The following is a 16,881-nucleotide window of genomic DNA, read 5'->3' as shown; positions in this document are numbered from 1 at the left end:
CTCGTCTGGAATGGCCGGAGAGCCATTTAAAGCTGCATCCCTCTCCCAAACCCAATCGATAGAAAGGCTGTCAGCAAGATGAATGGAGGTCTTAGGAAGTCCATTTTAATGAAGGAGAAAAAGAGGGAATAAGAGAAAGAGATGTACTTGGATTGAGGGCAAGAGTCACAGCAGGTAGTTATGAATAAAAGCAAGAAAGGGGCTGAGGGAAAAAAGAGACAACAGTAACTAATGTTTGTATACATGTATTGAATGTGTTTAGAATTATGAGAGTGCTGTATAATAGTGTCTCCAGTGACTGATGAATGATTGTGAGGACTGCATTGAGTTGGTTTAGCTACAGCTAGTCCTAATTGTAGCTCAGTAATATTAATTGAAATGAAGTACACCACTAGACAAAAGCCTTTTTATTGGACTATGGGGATTTCATCTCACTGCAAACCTCTACATGAAATCCCCTTGTTCACGAATGTTGGCTTGTATGTACTATATATATAAAAAAAATAATAAAATAAAAAATATATATTTTATATATATATATATATATATATATATATATATATATATATATATATATATATAAAATTTCACATCCATATCTCCTACTCCTTACAAAGACAACTGAGAACGACGGAACACAAATCTAGAGAGTCATATTCTACAAACTACAAAGCTACAAGTAGTGAAATTTGCTGCTGAAAAACATAATTGAGCAGCATAGAGAAAGTTTGGAGTGAATGAGAAACTTGTTCGGGACTGACAAAAAGTGGTTGCTGCTCTTTTACTGCTAGATGGGCACAGCTGGAGGCACGAGTTTGGCCGTGGCTGCTTGGACAAAGTGCTGTTGGAGAGGCTTATGATATGTCTCCACACTCAGTTAGTTGCCAAGGCGATGAATATAAAGGACTTTATGGGAGGACTTTCTTGGTGCTTCCCCTTCATGCAACGCGACTGCCTTTCTATCAGTGCACGGACAGTGGTGTCCCAAAAACATTAACATGAACACTGGACACCTTTTCTGTTCAATTTAATTTTTTTGTGGAGCTAAATAACCTTCATTCAGCCTGTTCTTTAGTCTTTTATTAATGTTATAACTTGCCTTCCAAGATGAAATATCTGGTGTTGATAGAGTATTTTGTAAAATAAATTACCCACCAAAAATGTGCCTTATACTCCAGTGCGACTTATGTATGTTTTTTTCTACCCCATTGAGCATTTTTGGGCTGGTGCGACTTATACTCCGGAGCGACTTGTAGTCCGGAAAATATGGTATTTATATGTAAGGCAGCTGCTTCCACAACTGAAGCATTTCCTCCCTTGACTTCTGCACATTTGCATTCAAAAGATTTAAATTGTTTGTTTCAGTCTGTTTAAAAGGCGTTTTCAGGCCATACCCAATAAGTCATTATGCAGAAAAGGATGCATGGTAATTAGTGATTAGAAGTTGGGGGCAAAGGCTGTTGGACCAGGCTGTGGTATAGACAACAATGTCCTCTGGGCACTGGCCCCGGCTGAACCCTGTTTTCCCTCGTCTGAGCCATTTCTGGCTGTGATTTGTCATTAGACAAGTCAATTTATGCATTTGGCTATTCTTCCAATATAGACAATCGCATGAACATAGAAGACCACAGGTGGCTCAACATTTCTCTTTTTACTTTCAGCCAGATGGGAAAAGTTCCTTAACTTTCACGGTCTTTTTTTTTTTTTTTTAACATTTTAATCGGAACTGAACCACATCTCACCACGCATATTTATTTCCGAAAAGTGACTTGCTCTTATAAACAAAAAACTCATGATGGCCAGTTTGAGAGGTCAGCGGAGCTACAAGTATGCATTATATCGTGTCGGCACACACTAGGATGTCACAGACAGCTTTTATGCATTTTGAGGGAATGGACTTTTGCTTTTGGACATAACGCCAAGGACTGGAATTATAGCTGCTTAGTCTGGCTCAGTCCAAGCCTCTAAACAATACATATACACTAAGATATGCTTTCATTCCCTTTCTCACGGTGCCGCTCAACACTCAGTTTAGCTATTGTAACCATGTTAAGGCAGTGTCAGCATTCTTGTCCCTGTGGCAAAATATTGAGTCCTTCTCCAATCTTTCTTGGATGGGAGCCTTCTTACTTTATGAGGAGGTGGAATGTGTCTTTGCGGAATGAGCTCAGAGAAAGCAGTAAAATGGATTGAAAATACGAGGCCTCAAATGAGTGAAATGAAAGTACTATGTCTTAAGAGGACAGAGGCCTACGGGCTCTCCCTATATATACTTGACTCAATCTGGTCTCAAAATAAAACTTGAGACAGGCTGTTGCTGGACTCACACCATTGTCCTATCTTAAATGAAGAATGGAACCATATGGCCCCGAGATTGTAAAATATTCAGTTGTGAGACCAGAGGCAAAGACTTCCCGGGTATTTTATTGTAGCACAGTTCACTTAAGGAAATTTAGTGGCTATTGCTGGTGCTGTCATCAGATTTAATTGCAGCTTGTGGCAAGCTTTGATGGAAGTGTTCTTGTTCCTTTGCAGTGCCACATTTTGCAACACGCACACATACTTGCAATTGTTTTCAGTTCTATTGTCAAATGGTCTAATGACTTCCAAAAACAGATCCATATTGTACCATTTTGTTTAGAGTAGTAATGAAAGTGCTATGTGTGGTAGTGAGACTGTCCTCGATATGGTAACGTCATATCTTTGTGAAAACAGATCCCAGTAAGGATTACAAGGTTTTTCTTAAACGCAGCATAATGGTGTTACGGTGTGGTGTTGCTGGTGTGATGTCTTTCTATTCACGTTTTTGATTCAGCCATCATGGTCTGACCTCCACACCCGCTGCAGATGTGTCACTGGTTGTGTGCAAGATACCTCATACAATCCACAGTACAAAATACTCATAGTACTCTCACGTCTGAGTTTAACACTAGAACAACCTATGACGGTCATTTGACACGTCTACCTACTGATACTGAAATTCTGTCCATTGACACCGCAGCTTTTAGCTAATATTCTACATCAAGGTTTGAAAAGGCGCTTTTGTTGCTACTGTTGCTCTGGCAGGTAATTCATCATTTTCAAATGAAAAGTGGCTAATCATAGCCAGCCGAGTTATTAGATAAGAATCTAGGTGTCATTTGACAGTGTTCAGAGAGGAAAAGGAGTTGTAAAAAATCTGGGGACTTCTAGTGTTAAATTACATTGCTGTACTTTGATTTGTAAAGCTTGCTTCAGTTGAAAAAAAAAGAGGAACCATTTGTCAGATTTTTTGGGGGGGGAGTTTTGTCACTGCCCGTGAAAATTAACTTTGAAATAAAACTTTAATTAAAAATTCCCCCTATTTCGCATTAGACACCAAATCTGTTTCAGTGTTTAACAGCAAAACAAAACTGAGCTGTTAATGTATCGTGAAAGATATTCCCCAGCAAGTAACAGCTTTATAATGTCTCCATAATGCAACATGCCCATAGTTGTCCCCCCTCCAATTCCTATTTAGGCTCCACATTTACAGGCTGCAACTTTTTTTTTTTTGCCACTGTTGTAGATGAGTACGAGTGTGTGTTTTTGTGTGTGTCTCTATGTAATGATTTGAGCCACTGTGAATGTGTGCATTGGCACGTTTTTTACTTCAACGCCATTCAGAGAGGCTTAGCATGATTAGGGTAGTGTGATCCTACCACGAGTTAATGATGAGAGAAGCAGTCGCTCCACAGAGGCCAATCACACGCTACTTTCTGATGGCATGCGGAGGCTTATCTTAGTCTATGTATTGTGTGTCTGCCTGTATGCATGTCTGTGTATGCGCTGAAATGTGTGGGAACATACGTGATAGGATTTCAACTATCTATTTTTTTTCAGCATGATAGCGTTTGTTACAATCGACTGTGAGCACCATTAGAGTAGATGTGATTCCATTGTATGAGTGCTCGACTTTTGAGGGTTTATGGACAAACAAAGCCAGCGCAATAATTTTGCAGCTTCATTATGCTAGTTTCAGACTGACAGATAGCTCAAGCACAGAGGGTTGGGGGATTGGGGGAGGTCTATCCCATTTGCTTTAGTTCAGGGCTACATGATGTGCTGTGGAGGCCAGTTGTGCTTCTCCCTTCCTTGCACTCCGGGGGACAGAGTGACAGACTTAATGACACTGTCGGGGTTACAGCATATCTCCAAGTCATTTTCCCGTGTGATTGAAGTTCGCTGTGGGTAGCGTTTCATCAGTGCTGAGCAGACAAAAGGGACCTTCCCAGTGTTGTCGTTGTATTTGTGCACAGTTTGTGAATGCCTGCAGCTCTGAAGAGACACAAGCAATGGCTTTATGGCTGTTATATGGACTGTGTCACAATCTCACATTCTCCGAGATGATGAGTTTTGTAGGGGCTTGTCTCTAGCGTGTACTCCACTTGTTTATTGCCTGCCATATATACACAGCAATACGTGTGCTGGCAAACATTAAACAGAGGAGTCTGCACAAATAAGAGTATGATGAGGTTGTAGTAAAGCTATGTTCCTTTTGTGAGGGACCTGATTCACAAAAAAGCAAATTCCTTTCCAGATTGAGGTTTTGATTCAGGGAGAATCATAGTATTGCTATAAGAAAATGGGAGCATTGTTTTGTGTTGGTGGCTCACAGTTCCAATTCTATATCATCCCAAAGATGTTGTATGAACCATCTACGTAATAATTCTAACACTAGAAAGCCATGGCCATTTCCTGTACTGATGCCCAGGTGACATTTTAGAGACTTGATACACTTCACAATAAATTAGGCCTCATCAGTTTGAGGCAGCAGATGTCGAATGAGTCATATGATTGTTGATTATGTTGGCTCCATTGTATTGCTTTCTGTTTTCCTGTCTCATTTTGACTCCCTTTGATTGGTCCCTCAAAATCTGAGGGGTGAAACATATAGTATGTACATCCTGCCTTGCAATGGCAGTGCAAACATAGCCCCTGATTGCTCCCTTCCTCCTTTGTGACAATGCCAATGAAACACACACAAAACCACACTGGTGTTTTCTTCGTCCTCTCTCAGCTGATATAAGATGAATTCATTTGCTGCTTGTATTGCCGCTTTGAGTCAGCTGACTATTCCGCTCTCGCAAAGCATACAGAGTTTCCCCTTGTCGCTCTACATTGGAGAGAGTCAATGAAAGCCAACTATTCCTCTGACACTGGTAAATCCCAGAGCTTACTTTCCATGACCTGGAGACAACTGGCATTCTAGAAAAATCAGCCCTTCAAATTCTAAAAACATCCCTGCATGATTATTTGGTAAACAGTTTCCTTTATCCACTCTGCATCTATGCCACCCTTAACAAAAACAACACTTCACTTTCTATATCTACCTCGATTTGGATTTGCTGCCTTCTCTTCCCGCAGAACACTTGAGTTAAAGTAACAGTGACAAATGTGTGTTTGGGTTTTCTGGGCACAGGTTACACTAAACATACGTGCATCTCAGGTGCCTCAGACGAGATGCCAAAATAATTTGTGGTTGAGGAGCTGTAACAATCGCTCTTTCACTGTGTCTTCTATTTTGCCAAGGGCACGAGATACAATCAGAGGCCCCACCAGCAAGTATTTACCCTGCCTGTCAATCAGAGTCCGGAGGCGTGCGCTCGCCGCCGGAGGCAGCGGTGGCAGGTGGTCCAGTATCGGCCAGAAAACATGTCTTAAAAGCAACCCATTATTCCCTGATCACCCTTCCTTTATATCTGTGCCAAACCCTTCTCTACAACTAGACTTTTACTTCATCTTCTCTTTCTGCCTGATTATCTACTGACCATATTACTAACAGAGCTTCGACAAAGCTCTGGTGCATGTGTCTGGCCTGAAAACAAATATTTTATCCCTCTGTGCAAGCATGGACACATGGTATTTAAAATGGGGACACTACACCTCCAAATAGGCATATAGCTCATATTTGGGACATAAAAATCAATGTCACAAGGGTTTAGTTTCTATCGTGCTATGCTGAGTTCAGTTCATGGTCTTAAAGCTGTGTCACAGTAGGAGCTGCTGATAGGCACCTTTTGTGCCAGCAGAGGTACTATATGTGTGCATATATGAATAATGTGTTCTGTGATGATAAAACCCAGTAGTGGCATCCTCTTTTAAGTGTTTATCAGTCAGAGAAGTTTCCTCTCCTTGGCGATAAAGTGAAGAGCTCAGTGATGTTGAAAGATTTGGGTTATTGTGCTTTAGCTTGGAGGTGTCTGCAGTCCACGGAGCAGTGAGGTGCGAAGGCACTTTGGAGGCGCTCCCCTTGCCTTCAAGTCCCGCCAAGTGCAGGTCTACAGCACATGCTGGCTGCTGCAGGTTGCCTATGTCACAGTCACTACCCGCAACACTCGTGCCAAGCTTGTAATTACATTTAGGGAATAAAAGCACAGAGGGGAGAAGGGATTTGTGCAGTGAGCTTGAGGTGGCCCGAGGTCCTTTACCTGCATGGTATGTCTTTGCAAATTTACTCAAAGGCACTGTAAAGGAGTCTGGTGGCATGTGTTGGAATGAGCAATGTTTTTGTTGGGTGTTTAATCTGTTGGTGCGAGATGAGCAGTTGCTCCTGGATAAGGTATATTGTATTTATATATTTTGCCTCTGGATGCCATGTGTCTGATCTCCCACCACTAACTACTGGGATAGACATGTGAACTCCTTGCTTCTTAAGAACACAATTTGTGTAAAACAAGCAGTGTTCCAAGATACTGTGCTGGTAACGGTTTGTATGAATGTACCAATACAAAGTTGGTAGTATAGTTTCAGAAAATGTAATGATATTAGAGTTGTGCATCTCTCCAATAAAATACATTTCATGTGCGATACAATGCCTTTTCAAGTGCAACAATTTGATTCAGTTGAATTCAGTGAGATGACATTTCGATTCAATATGATACTGCTCAGTCTGAGAGGGTACGATGCAATTTGTTTCCTATTAAAGGTAGTCAATCATTCAAATATAAATCAATGTCTGTACAGTAAATGTGGCATTACCTTCAAAGAGATTTATCAATAACTACATTGTTGTAATTCAATTTATGTAAACAACAAATCTTAAGCAACATCAAACCGATAAATACATTTTTGATCGGGCCATCGGCCAGGTCAAACTATATTGTGACAAATTCATTAGTTTATAAAAAAAAAATATATATTTTCCTACTCATCTCGTTTTTCATTACAACCCTAATTGACGTGCATTTTACTTTTTAGCGTCTGCTTGTCATACGTCCAATAAATCATAGAATGAAGGCTAAGCACAAGAGACCACCTGTCTTAAGTTGATTATGCCACCAGGAAAATTAAGAACCTCTTGCCAACCTGATTCTACTGTTTGATTAAAAAGAAGCAAGCGCTCTAAAATTACAATATGAAAACAAACACTGTATGATTTGGCATTTTCAAATTTAATGTCACAAAGATAAATCTAGGGTTTTTGTTCAGAACTGACACAGGCGAGATCATATATTTCCTATATAATCTTAATTATAGGTGCAGATGAAAGTACAAGTTCATGTTTGCATTTCGATACACACAATCCTTCTTTACCAATTCGACACCCACTTCTCCTTTTGAAGCTCACATTTGCCTAAACAAAAGGAAGCAGACTTTAAGCATTTGAAACCAGTCAAGAATCAATTTCAAAGAAATCTGTCTTAAGCATGAGTTACTGTCGCTGAATAGATTAGAAGCAGAGTGAAAAAAAGTCTCCATGTGAACTGTGAGGTGCTGACACTGGCTTCATTTTTTTCCATTGTGTCAGCATGCACCAAGCATCAGCTCTGCTGTAGATCAATATAATCTGTCTCTCTCAAACCTTAACCCGTGCAACTTTATCTCATTTCTCCTCTCCTCTTAACAATCATGAGCTCTCCACTGCTCTCCTTTCCAAACTGAAGAAGTATTCTTCTTGTCATAGAAAAGGGTTGAACAAAGTACTGTAGCCTGTCAGACCTGTTGTGTCCAGATGTTTGTGCTGTCAGGGACAGTGTTTCCCTCCCGTCCATGAGCCGCCAAAACATCCTTGAATGACCAAGGAGCGCAATGTCCTTGGATTGACTGCCCGGCTTCCTGCTGAATTCTGTCATCTGCAGCTGGGGGCCCCGCTAGCTGTGCTTTATTTGGCATTGCGTCAGAATCAACTCGAAGTCATAACAACAGCAAGATGGCTGATGAAAGATAGGCTGGTTAAAATGCATACTTCCTTTTATTAAGTTCAATATTATTAGTTTGATTTCATTCCAACCAGACCTATTCAATTTAGTCAGCAAGAAGGTACCTTCCTTTAAATTCCAGTGTGGTATTATTTGTTTGCAGAGGTAACCCCTTGTACTTCATATTTATGTTTAGGGTACTTCTTGTCAGTTCCATTGAACACGGTATGTCTTGAAGCTTATGATGTGGATTTCCATTGCTCCTAAAGGATGGCATAAAAATGTTCTTTTGTATGTGACGACAATGGGGAATGCGCTTTCACTTGTATAACGCTTATCCACCTGCAAGGCACTCAAAGTGCTTCACACTGCCTTCACTTTCGCCTGCTGATGACGCAATAGCTTACTCACAAAGGCCTGGCATTGAACCTGCAACCTCTGAGTTGAAAGACTACCACTATGTCACTGTGCCATGCCGCCCCACGTCCCCCGACATAGTCACATTCTTACCAAGCAGTAATGTTCAGTTCAGAATGCCACTGCATGGTTTAAAATGGGTGACATAACACATTAGTAGACAACGGAGGACATCCAGTATTTTTTCTAGAGTTTCTGTTTGTAACATGCAGATTTTAAAGAATTTGCGGGATTTGCTAGAGAAAGGTCACAATTTTTGTTTTATCGTGCATCAATAGACGGCTATATATTGAGTTCCGCAAATGATATGTGCCAATAAGTGGTAATAAACAATATGGATCAATAATTTGTCACACCTTTGTCACCCTGCACCCCTTCAAATTGAACGAAATAGTACTTCTTGATAGAAACACAGAATGAGATTTCTGTTGCTTGTTCACTCAGAGTGAATTTAGCCTCTCCTAAAGGCTATTAGTGTAAAGAAGTAACCACTAAACAAGCATTATAACCCTCTTTCTGCGAGCTTAGAGGCTCTTATAAAGTGGCATGCCTTGATGTTTACCTCACACCCGTCCTGAAATTACTTTCAAACACCACTGTGATTTCCTTTCCTGTCACCACAAGGTCTCTAAAGAATTGATTCCCTTCTCCGGCAGACATCACACAGCAATGCCTGTGGAGATTTGACTTGAGCACAGAAATAAGCAGCAACCCTTCGAGGCTTTGCTCTGATTTAGAGTACATTAAGATCCATTCACAGTGCCCTGCTTCCCTGGCGTGCCACCACTTCAATTTTCTCCTCAACTCCAGTTTATATTCATGTGTTTATATATCAGAGGGCAGGAGGGTCTGCCTCTGTGTCAGAACAATGCTGACATCCTGTCACAGGGGACCCGTGTTGTGACAGCAGTGTGAGGTGAGAAAGGGGGTCATGTGGAGGACATGTTGCTAAAAAACAGCTCCGTTACGATGTTGCCCTCTCTTCATTTTCCTCACCTAACATTTGACCATTTCTTTAAACACATTCTTTTTTTTTTTTAAATGTATTGCCTGCGACTTCAACCTCTTGAATGGAGCACTCAAATTTTCCACCATCTCCAGTAGAAACTGTGGGATTCAGTTTGACTTTGTGGCTGTTCTGATTCCTTCCTCTCGACTGTTTGCCACCAACGGCTGTAGTATTGCCTCAAACTGGCGGAAAAAATACACAAACTGCATGAATGTGGCCACACTGACACACACATGCAGAGGCATATAACCCACAAGCCTTAAGATACTTTCGGAGTAAGGACATTTGAGGGAATGTATACTGGGTCTTGAGACTAACCACAAATGATCTTCCATTTAGCCTGGCACCACTGCGCAGACTACCCACAGCTCAGACAAAAAAGGCTTTTTTACAAGCCAAAGCTCCGCTGCATCTTGTGTGTATCATTAGTTAACCCCATGCAATTCCCATTGGCCGTTGGTGCGTCTGCATCTTGCTGCTTGAACAGTTGAGCTGGGCGTGTGAGGGTCCGGTAGCAGACAGCGTTGAAACTGTCACGAGTGCCCTTACCGTAGTTTGACCTTTCGTGACAGTCAATCCTTTTGTTAATGTGTGCTATGAAGCTAAAGGAATTATCAAGCTTCAGGACCTCTGGCGTCATGTAACTATGCGCTGGAGGTTAAACCGGTGCCAAATGAGCAAGTAGGTCTTGTGGTATCAGTATTTCATCACTGTCAGTCAATCAGAGTAGTTGTAATGATTCATTCAAGAAAGTGGCTAGCAAACACGATGAGCAGTGCCATCATAAAAAACCCTCCAAAAATAGAATATGCTGAAGCAATTATTTAGTTTTAATTGTTGTTTTCGCTAACAGAAGATACAACCATCAGGAATATTATCTTTGAAACCGAGAGGGTAAAGCAGGGTCTGGGCCAGTTATTGTGGCTTTTATTTGTGTGAATGTGTGTGCGCGTGTTTAAGAGAGCGCTCAGCCACAGCTGTACCTACCCTCGCTTGGCAAAGCACAACATTCCCCTGCTTAAAAAAACAGAAGGTTTTGATATGGCCGAGTGACTGTCATTTGGCCAATTTAATTGTGGCTCCTGTGGGATCCATATCCATGCGCAAACACCAGACCGGGAAAGGGAATGAAATATAAACCTGTAAAGCCAGATGAATATTTTATTATCACAATCCCCGCCCCCCAACATTGATACCACCTACATGCTGTGTTCATGCAACACCTCTTTAGCTTTCATCATTTTGCACAAGGTCATGTTGTTGGGACTGTATGCATGCACATGAAAAAATTTTCGTTTTTTTGGGAGCGTTTTTGTTCAGGTCCGTTCATGTGTTCATCATTACATTGATCGAGAGATGTTTCCCTTTACTGTCAAGATACATTTGTAGCCGGGAATCCAGATGTGAGGATGGCCTCAGCCTGGGGATATCTTTAGCATTCTCTCTTCTCATTCTTCAAACACAATCTCTCCCATCGCTTTTATCTGTCCCTCTTCCCTTCCCCCCTTTACCCCCTTTCCCAGTCCCCCGCAACTACGCACGCATACACCCACATACACAAACACCTAATACCCTCTAGTGTTCAATGCCAGCTAGCTGCTCCTGCTGCTGGAGCCTAGCTTGTTAAAGGAAACGCTGGTGGATGGTTCTCCTCACCTTCCCTCTGCAGTGCCTTTTAATTAGCCAGCTGGATTTCTGTGTGTGTGCATGTGTGCACGTACTTGTGTTACACATACATAAATCTGCAAATTAAGATTGCGGGGACTCACCACCCATAAATCCTTAGATTTTTTTTTATTTTTTTTTTTTAGATAAGGTTAGGCGAGTTGTGGTTAAGCTCCAGGGAAATTAATGTCAGTCACTGTTATGTCCTCTACATTGATGGAAACACTGAATTGTGTGTGCAGTTCAATTTGTGGGAAAATGTGGTTTTGTGTGTTGTGTTTGCATGGAACACTACAGTCCTTCCAGTCACATGAGACATATTTAGACTAACTATAATTTATGTTTGTCATCGATAGTCGCATGGTATTCATGTAAAAAATACTCACTCGTAATTGATTAGCATACGGTTATGTGTTTACCTTTACAATTCTGAGATATAAGCACCTGCTCCCCATCTCAGTTTATGCATATGTGTACAGATTTTGTTTGTAACTGGAACTCAATTGAACTGAAAAAATTATAATTTAATTTTAGTTCACGCGCAAAAAAAATCTGATGAGGGTTGGACATCTTCCAAAATTGATTCAATTAACAGGAGCTTAATTGGATTCATTTTATGATTCACTTTGACTGATTTTCGATTCAGTTAAAAAGGATTTCACGCAGTACCAATTGCATTGACGTATGGAAGACATTTTCAGAAGAAGCAATGCTGAAAATAGTTGGAACTTCTTGCTCTAACTTGGTGCATTAACAAAAATATGAATATTTACATTGGGAACTGAACCCAATGCATTTATATAAAAAAATTATGTTTTATTGAACATTACCTGATCAACACAATGAATGATGATTTAAATCAATTCCAAAGGGCAGGCTGTTTAAATAGTGTCAAAAACACAATGTAGACTCATGACATCCACATCCCTGTGACTCTCTCATCTCGTTTCAATTCATTACTGTCTTAGTGTTTTTGTTTTAAAACCCCAAAACTTTGAGACATCTGCCTTCAAGCGTGTTGGCGCTGAATTCAGTGGTTCCGCCGTGTTCTTTTGAAAGGCTACTCTCACATAGTGACGAGAAGCCACGTGAATTGATGGCAAAAAGACATATTAAAAGGATCAATTTATGGTTTTATGAATCGATATCGGGCTATTAAAAAGATAATTAAGTGTTTTGTTGTCTTTTTTAACCCAGCCGGAATGATACGATTTGCAATTCTGCAGTGCCCATATGGGTTTTATTGTCATTATGGTGAGGAGCTACGAAGTTTTTATAATTTTACTATACAGCCGTTCACCCCAGACTAAAAGTTGTTGCCCTCACTGTCCATTGCTATTACATTTTCTATACTTTAAGTGGATCATACAGAATACTCAAGGAGTGCTGTGGGCCCTCATCTTAATTTACTACTTTAACTGTCCACGGAACATGTTTTATCTTTATCAACTCGCATGGTGATCGTAATCTCATCTTTTCTCTCGACCATTTATCAACAATTTATTGCCATAGCAACTGCAATTGTCCTGAGAGTGTCATTATTCTGTAATTATCTCCTTTGAAGAATATCAGCGCTCAGATGTCAAAACTAAGGAGATTTTTTTTCTGAAGGGACAGACGTATCCTTCAAATGGAAGCATCACAGCCTCGCTCGAGTTAGCAGTAAATTGGTGGCCAATGTGAGAAATAAACACTCAACGGGCACTCAGAGTCATAGAACTCAGACTATCAATAGCAGCTCTGCCGTATGACATAAGAGGGCAATTATTCTAAGTACGATTCATTACCTCTTGCACATGCTATGAACGCAACCATTAGTCTTATGCCCTACTGAATATAAACATACTTAGAAGAGGAGTTTATAGAGAGAAATGCGGAATGGATCTTAAGCCACACTCCTTGTCAGGAGTAAGAAATAGTTTTGTTGTAGCCAAGTATTTGTGATGAACATGACGTCATTCCTCCCATCCCGTCCTGTCTGCTCCCAGCACAACCAGTTTACCTTGTAATTAAGGAGACCCTCAGTGCTACATATGTTTGCTGTTAAACACCAGTTGACTATCAAGAGTGTCCAATCAATTAAGATCACTTCCAGAGAAGGGCTGAACTTTGTGAATCCAAGTACAATCATATCTGACCAGTGATGCCAGTAATGCTTTGACACATTACTCTACTTTTACTGGGAAACTAGTAATAGTAGAAAGTAAGTTATTATTTCCAAACCCACAATCAGGTTGAAGTTACTTATCTGAGTCATTGCGCATTACAATTGTGGTGAGGATGAGTTGCCCAAGACAATTAGAGGTGAATCACTTTGCTGAAACATAATTCTTTACAGTGCAATCAGTAGAAAGGCAAATGTGCATCTCACTCAAACAGACACTAAGACGTTTAGTAACACCATGGACAAAAATAAGTCAACAATAATGATCACGGTTGATGCAAATGAGTCTCATTTGTTTACTTCTCGGCAGGTACATGTTGCGATTTTTGTGGGTCTGCCATTGCTTGAATGACAACACAGTAGATAGGTCCGACGGCGATAAGTTATGATACTGAGAGTGACGTAATTTAAGTTACAGAGTCAACACTATTTCATGTAGGCTATTAACAAAGATAGTTATCTTCAGCAGGAGTGCATGTCAGAGAGAAGTAAGTTCATGGATGTCCGGCACGGCAAAAACACATTTGGCACACACTTGTGGTCTTTACTTTTGTGGGAGAATTATTTATATTTTCCTAGATCAGTCATTCGCAAATAGTTGGGCGGCCCCCCCTCGGGGCATGCAATGTGATCTGTTTCTTTTTTCTTTTTTCTTTTTTTATCCCCGCACTATGATAAAGTGTAATTGCACATCCACAACAGTAGGCGGAAATGGCAGATTCTGCATAGGGAGTTTTACCCATGTATGAACGACATACATCAACACACACAGTACATAAGAGAGTGATGTTAGTTATAGTGAGCTGGATAATTTTTAAGCAAAAAAATGTGTGTTTCGAGAATTCTCTGTGATATAATCAAGAAAAGTAACTGAGTTAGATTACTTCTTCCTTGTGGTCCCTCTTCAGCCGACGACGTGAATGCAAGGAATCTGTATCTTGCACCTACTTGTATGTTGTAGTCTTGAACGATTGAGAGAGATAACAAGTCGTTTTGACAAATTTTAATATATGGTGTGACTTGCATCCGAGCATCAGTTTTGTTTTTTTGTTTTTTTAGATCATTTAAATTTTAGTACAGGAGGTCCCCATAGTTGCATCCTCTGTGACTGTCAAGGTAGACACTTCATTATCTTGGCCTCTATCTGTAGAGAGAATGCAGCGTTGCAGTCGCACTTTAGAGGGACACTCATCAGAGCGACTATTTCTGTACTGGGATTTGAGATTGTGGTCTTGCTTTTGCTGCCTGTACAGCTGCGCTCTGAAGTCAAGCAGATGAAGAATCCTCTGTTTTTTGCTCACAAAAGTGGAAGTTTGAGTTTGAACAAGCAAGGCTTCAAAAGGTGCATGTAATTGAGCAGCCTCAGATAGGCTATCTTGGAACATGAAACAGCAACAGTTTGTGACGGAGGGTAATTGCATCCCTGGGCCTGTGTAATGCCTTGTTGCGTCTTTAAACTTGAGCAAAGTGCTGAGAGTCCTTGTGTCAGCAGGTAATTGGTTGCAGACATCAGCAACAACTTGAAGTGAAGGAAATAAGGGTTGCTAGCTTTGTATACCTTTTGTGCATTTTATGCGGGAAAGCTAACCGATGGAATATCGAGTTTGTCCTTGAAAGGGACTGTTATTGTATTGATTCTTCTTTATTATTTTTTTTAATCACCATTGTGTTGTGGTTTTTGTGTTTTTTTTTTCGTGTATTCATAGCATCAGAATTTCATTATGTAGCTCCAGGGCCAACCAAAGATATGTCTTGCTAACTACAAGTGCATTTCTTCACATTTGGTTGTGTAGCTCATCTGTTCTAAAGCTGGGAAAGAATTGTACTAAACTTGGCAAAATATAGCCAACATAATTTTAAAATTTCAAAGGTGAACTTAGATTCTACAAAATTGTCATTATACTGATGGTCGAATGAAATCCTCAATGACAACTTTACAAGTGGTAAAAAATAACAGCCGTCTGTTTGAGTTCCCAGGCACCACTTTGTTCAAGTTGTATTATACGTTACATTGCTATGGCACACACACGTCAACATAATACTACCTTAAAAAAATAAAAAAAGCATTCAATTAACACTGGCATTAATAATTGTGAAGCCGGCGGCAGCCGAGTATTACAAAGTCCGCAATCACGTGAAGGCCCCATTGTGCTAAAACCTTTGAGAACATCACAAAATCAAACGGCTGCCTTACCACATCTCCACAAATGCCTTCTTAAAGGTCTAAAGCCATGAGTGATGGAATAAATGAAAACGAGCATCCAAGTAATCCCGTTTTTAAGTGGATTTGAAGTAAATATGAAACAGCGACTTACCTCCGTGACACACGGGGGTCCTTCTGCAACGAAGCATCACATGGATTGATTTTACACAAACAAGCATAACATAATTCTATGTCTAACGCAGAAAACAACCAGATCAAATGGTTGTGACACTTATGCCACACAACTTCCACAGAACGGGGAAACTGAAGTGGTTTTACCTCACTTGTGCAATCAAGTAAAACCTTTTTTTTTTTTTTTTTTTACATTCAGCTTCTCACTTCAATAGCAGCATGTATTTGTTTTCAAGTTATTATTTTATTGCTTAAAATTACAGATGAAGAGGGGATAGTATTTTTTTTAGCAATTTCTGCAAAAAATTAAATAAAAATACTAATTGACCATATTTGGGCATACCAGTTTCCATCGGCCATATCAGTATATGTATGTACAGTACATGTGACTCAAAGTGAATAATTCTGTATAGATAGTTCAAGCCAAGCATTATCTGTTATTGCCATTGATTATGACACCGTCCATTTTACTGGTTCCAGGTTTTGACAGTGACCTTCCTTGTCAGATTGAATGTCCTCGCCGGTGGCCAGAGTCCAAACATTTTCCTGGCGGGTATGGGGTGGGTGGAACCTGTGGAAGGAGTTGCTTTATTAGCTGGTCGTGTGAGATTAATTGAACATCTGTTCAGGCAGAGAAAGCTGACCCCAGTCGCAGCTGTTTACCCTCTGTATAAACATCTAATCAGCTTGCTTTGGTTATTTGCCTTGGAGATGATCACATCAATGAATATATTTTTTTAAGGTGAAATAATATCTAATGGCATTGAAATAAACATTGTTAACTTGCAGGCTGTTAAGTACATGTCATACCGTTTATTACGCTTAACTGCAAGGATATTTTAGCTAATTAGAAGCCTGAGCAAAGTAATTTCCAGAAATATCACAAAAAAACAATAATGGTGGATTGGTAGTAGTGAATGAGGGAAAGATAAATCATAATATGGACTAAATATTACACTTGATTTCAATTAAAATCACCTGATCAAAAATCAATAAAAGATCAACAGCTATCATCAACATAAAGTGCTTGAGTTGAGAAAAAAGTCCTTTAAAAGCTTGAATGTATCCAGTTTGAATTCATGAGTTAATGTCTCGTGAATATCGTCAGATAGAATCTATCAATTTTCTTGAG

The 16,881-nt window shown here is 40.1% G+C and overlaps 1 protein-coding gene across 3 annotated transcripts in view; it reads left to right on the top strand.

Moving 5' to 3' along the window:
• The window catches only part of LOC148344484 (tetratricopeptide repeat protein 28-like), a 183,603-nt gene that overhangs the window by 128,858 nt on the left and 37,864 nt on the right, over positions 1-16,881 (top strand). The gene's annotated exons all lie outside the window — the stretch shown is intronic.

The sequence above is a fragment of the Idiotropiscis lumnitzeri genome, chromosome 1 (assembly GCF_059441095.1).
Source record: "Idiotropiscis lumnitzeri isolate Australia: NSW breed Sydney's pygmy pipehorse chromosome 1, RoL_Ilum_1.0, whole genome shotgun sequence".
NCBI lineage: Eukaryota > Metazoa > Chordata > Actinopteri > Syngnathiformes > Syngnathidae > Idiotropiscis > Idiotropiscis lumnitzeri.
This window is presented reverse-complemented; position numbering and strand designations above follow the sequence as displayed.